Below are 5,000 nucleotides of genomic sequence, written 5' to 3'. Positions count from 1 at the left end.
TGTGTGGGTCTGGGAGGAGGGGTGTGGGTCTGGGAGGAGGGGTGTGGGTCTGGGAGGAGGGGGTGTGGGTCTGGGAGGAGGGGGTGTGGGTCTGGGAGGAGGGGTGTGGGTCTGGGAGGAGGGGTGTGCGTCTGGGAGGAGGGGGTGTGGGTCTGGGAGGAGGGGGTGTGGGTCTGGGAGGAGGGGTGTGGGTCTGGGAGGAGGGGTGTGCGTCTGGGAGGAGGGGTGTGCGTCTGGGAGGAGGGGGTGTGGGTCTGGGAGGAGGGGGGTGTGGGTCTGGGAGGAGAGGGGTGTGAGTCTGGGAGGAGGGGGGTGTGGGTCTGGGAGGAGGGGGTGTGGGTCTGGGAGGAGGGGTGTGGGTCTGGGAGGAGGTGGTGTGGGTCTGGGAGGAGGGGGTGTGGGTCTGGGAGGAGGGGTGTGGGTCTGGGAGGAGGAGTGTGCGTCTGGGAGGAGGGGGTGTGGGTCTGGGAGGAGGGGGTGTGGGTCTGGGAGGAGGGGTGTGGGTCTGGGAGGAGGGGTGTGGGTCTGGGAGGAGGGGTGTGGGTCTGGGAGGAGGGGTGTGGGTCTGGGAGGAGGTGGTGTGGGTCTGGGAGGAGGGGGTGTGGGTCTGGGAGGAGGGGTGTGGGTCTGGGAGGAGGGGTGTGCGTCTGGGAGGAGGGGGTGTGGGTCTGGGAGGAGGGGTGTGGGTCTGGGAGGAGGGGTGTGCGTCTGGGAGGAGGGGGTGTGGGTCTGGGAGGAGGGGGTGTGGGTCTGGGAGGAGGGGGGTGTGGGTCTGGGAGGAGAGGGGTGTGAGTCTGGGAGGAGGGGGGTGTGGGTCTGGGAGGAGAGGGGTGTGAGTCTGGGAGGAGGGGGGTGTGGGTCTGGGAGGAGGGGGGTGTGGGTCTGAGAGGAGGGGTGTGGGTCTGAGAGGAGGGGTGTGGGTCTGGGAGGAGGGGGGTGTGGGTCTGGGAGGAGGGGGGTGTGGGTCTGAGAGGAGGGGTGTGGGTCTGGGAGGAGGGGGGTGTGGGTCTGATAGGAGGGGTGTGGGTCTGAGAGGAGGGGTGTGGGTCTGGGAGGAGGGGGGTGTGGGTCTGAGAGGAGGGGGGTGTGGGTCTGAGAGGAGGGGGGTGTGGGTCTGAGAGGAGGGGTGTGGGTCTGAGAGGAGGGGTGTGGGTCTGGGAGGAGGGGGGTGTGGGTCTGAGAGGAGGGGGGTGTGGGTCTGAGAGGAGGGGTGTGGGTCTGGGAGGAGGGGGGTGTGGGTCTGGGAGGAGGGGGGTGTGGGTCTGAGAGGAGGGGTGTGGGTCTGGGAGGAGGGGGGTGTGGGTCTGGGAGGAGGGGGGTGTGGGTCTGAGAGGAGGGGTGTGGGTCTGGGAGGAGGGGGGTGTGGGTCTGAGAGGAGGGGTGTGGGTCTGGGAGGAGGGGTGTGGGTCTGGGAGGAGGGGGGTGTGGGTCTGAGAGGAGGGGGGTGTGGGTCTGAGAGGAGGGGTGTGGGTCTGGGAGGAGGGGGGTGTGGGTCTGGGAGGAGGGGGGTGTGGGTCTGAGAGGAGGGGTGTGGGTCTGAGAGGAGGGGTGTGGGTCTGGGAGGAGGGGGGTGTGGGTCTGAGAGGAGGGGGGTGTGGGTCTGAGAGGAGGGGGGTGTGGGTCTGAGAGGAGGGGTGTGGGTCTGGGAGGAGGGGGGTGTGGGTCTGAGAGGAGGGGTGTGGGTCTGAGAGGAGGGGTGTGGGTCTGGGAGGAGGGGGGTGTGGGTCTGAGAGGAGGGGGGTGTGGGTCTGAGAGGAGGGGGGTGTGGGTCTGAGAGGAGGGGTGTGGGTCTGGGAGGAGGGGTGTGGGTCTGGGAGGAGGGGTGTGCGTCTGGGAGGAGGGGGTGTGGGTCTGGGAGGAGGGGTGTGGGTCTGGGAGGAGGGGTGTGCGTCTGGGAGGAGGGGGTGTGGGTCTGGGAGGAGGGGGTGTGGGTCTGGGAGGAGGGGGGTGTGGGTCTGGGAGGAGAGGGGTGTGAGTCTGGGAGGAGGGGGGTGTGGGTCTGGGAGGAGAGGGGTGTGAGTCTGGGAGGAGGGGGGTGTGGGTCTGGGAGGAGGGGGGTGTGGGTCTGAGAGGAGGGGTGTGGGTCTGGGAGGAGGGGGGTGTGGGTCTGGGAGGAGGGGGGTGTGGGTCTGAGAGGAGGGGTGTGGGTCTGGGAGGAGGGGGGTGTGGGTCTGAGAGGAGGGGTGTGGGTCTGAGAGGAGGGGTGTGGGTCTGGGAGGAGGGGGGTGTGGGTCTGAGAGGAGGGGGGTGTGGGTCTGAGAGGAGGGGTGTGGGTCTGAGAGGAGGGGTGTGGGTCTGGGAGGAGGGGGGTGTGGGTCTGAGAGGAGGGGGGTGTGGGTCTGAGAGGAGGGGGTGTGGGTCTGAGAGGAGGGGTGTGGGTCTGGGAGGAGGGGGGTGTGGGTCTGGGAGGAGGGGGGTGTGGGTCTGAGAGGAGGGGTGTGGGTCTGGGAGGAGGGGGGTGTGGGTCTGGGAGGAGGGGGGTGTGGGTCTGAGAGGAGGGGTGTGGGTCTGGGAGGAGGGGGGTGTGGGTCTGAGAGGAGGGGTGTGGGTCTGGGAGGAGGGGTGTGGGTCTGGGAGGAGGGGGGTGTGGGTCTGAGAGGAGGGGGGTGTGGGTCTGAGAGGAGGGGTGTGGGTCTGGGAGGAGGGGGGTGTGGGTCTGAGAGGAGGGGTGTGGGTCTGAGAGGAGGGGTGTGGGTCTGGGAGGAGGGGGGTGTGGGTCTGAGAGGAGGGGGGTGTGGGTCTGAGAGGAGGGGGGTGTGGGTCTGAGAGGAGGGGTGTGGGTCTGGGAGGAGGGGGGGTGTGGGTCTGAGAGGAGGGGTGTGGGTCTGAGAGGAGGGGTGTGGGTCTGGGAGGAGGGGGGTGTGGGTCTGAGAGGAGGGGGGTGTGGGTCTGAGAGGAGGGGGGTGTGGGTCTGAGAGGAGGGGTGTGGGTCTGAGAGGAGGGGTGTGGGTCTGGGAGGAGGGGGGTGTGGGTCTGAGAGGAGGGGGGTGTGGGTCTGAGAGGAGGGGTGTGGGTCTGAGAGGAGGGGTGTGGGTCTGAGAGGAGGGGTGTGGGTCTGAGAGGAGGGGTGTGGGTCTGAGAGGAGGGGTGTGGGTCTGGGAGGAGGGGGGTGTGAGTGGATCTGGGACGTGCGGTGTGTGTGGGTGGAAAGTGCTGCTGTTTGGTGTGCAGCACGTTGTTAGTACTGCTGTGACTTGTAGTGCAGCGCCTCACGGATGGTATGGAAGCAGGACAAAATGAATTGACAACCCAAATCATTGCTGGGATATAAATGTGTCCCGGGCCGGATTCAGCCTTTTATAGAACATGTCAGTCATTTCAAGCCCTATTGACCCACTTCTGTTGAATAGAGAAAAAAATCATAGGATTTTTCATAATATTTGTACTATATACTTGAGCTTGTGTCCTCAGAAGTGAGTGTACCTCAGCAATTTATAAACAATGTTTACCAGAAAGGTAAGTTCCAGACCTTTATAAAAACAGGCAACATTACCAATGAATGTTTATGGCCTTCTCATCAAAAATAATTACGTTCGGGTATGTCTATTCAGGCAGAAATCTACATTTTGCCCTAAAACAAAAACAGAAAGCAATCTTGAACTGGTTCCTGTGTGGAGGTGGAATCACGAGGACTGTCCACCAGAGAAGAAGAAGATTACAGGTAGGGGGTTTGTGTGGAGGTGGAATCATGAGGGCTGTCCACCAGAGAAGAAGATTACAGGTAGGGGGTTTGTGTGGTGGTGGAATCACGAGGGCTGTCTACCAGAGAAGAAGAAGATTACAGGTAGGGGGTTTGTGTGGAGGTGGAATCACGAGGGCTGTCCACCAGAGAAGAAGAAGATTACAGGTAAGGGGTTTGTGTGGTGGTGGAATCACGAGGGCTGTCCACCAGAGAAGAAGAAGATTACAGGTAGGGGGTTTGTGTGGTGGTGGAATCACGAGGGCTGTCCACCAGAGAAGAAGAAGATTACAGGTAGGGGGTTTGTGTGGAGGTGGAATCACGAGGGCTGTCCACCAGAGAAGAAGATTACAGGTAGGGGGTTTGTGTGGTGGTGGAATCACGAGGGCTGTCCACCAGAGAAGAAGAAGATTACAGGTAGTGGGTTTGTGTGGTGGTGGAATCACGAGGGCTGTCCACCAGAGAAGAAGAAGATTACAGGTAGGGGGTTTGTGTGGTGGTGGAATCACGAGGGCTGTCCACCAGAGAAGAAGAAGATTACAGGTAGGGGGTTTGTGTGGAGGTGGAATCACGAGGACTGTCCACCAGAGAAGAAGAAGATTACAGGTAGGGGGTTTGTGTGGTGGTGGAATCACGAGGGCTGTCCACCAGAGAAGAAGAAGATTACAGGTAGGGGGTTTGTGTGGAGGTGGAATCACGAGGACTGTCCACCAGAGAAGAAGAAGATTACAGGTAGGGGGTTTGTGTGGTGGTGGAATCACGAGGGCTGTCCACCAGAGAAGAAGAAGATTACAGGTAGGGGGTTTGTGTGGTGGTGGAATCACGAGGGCTGTCCACCAGAGAAGAAGATTACAGGTAGTGGGTTTGTGTGGTGGTGGAATCACGAGGGCTGTCCACCAGAGAAGAAGATTACAGGTAGGGGGTTTGTGTGGAGGTGGAATCATGAGGGCTGTCCACCAGAGAAGAAGAAGATTACAGGTAGGGGGTTTGTGTGGAGGTGGAATCATGAGGGCTGTCCACCAGAGAAGAAGATTACAGGTAGGGGGTTTGTGTGGTGGTGGAATCACGAGGGCTGTCTACCAGAGAAGAAGAAGATTACAGGTAGGGGGTTTGTGTGGAGGTGGAATCACGAGGGCTGTCCACCAGAGAAGAAGAAGATTACAGGTAAGGGGTTTGTGTGGTGGTGGAATCACGAGGGCTGTCCACCAGAGAAGAAGAAGATTACAGGTAGGGGTTTGTGTGGTGGTGGAATCACGAGGGCTGTCCACCAGAGAAGAAGAAGATTACAGGTAGGGGTTTGTGTGGAGGTGGAATCACGAGG

This window comes from Salvelinus namaycush, unplaced genomic scaffold (assembly GCF_016432855.1).
Source record: "Salvelinus namaycush isolate Seneca unplaced genomic scaffold, SaNama_1.0 Scaffold374, whole genome shotgun sequence".
Lineage (NCBI taxonomy): Eukaryota > Metazoa > Chordata > Actinopteri > Salmoniformes > Salmonidae > Salvelinus > Salvelinus namaycush.
This window is presented reverse-complemented; position numbering follows the sequence as displayed.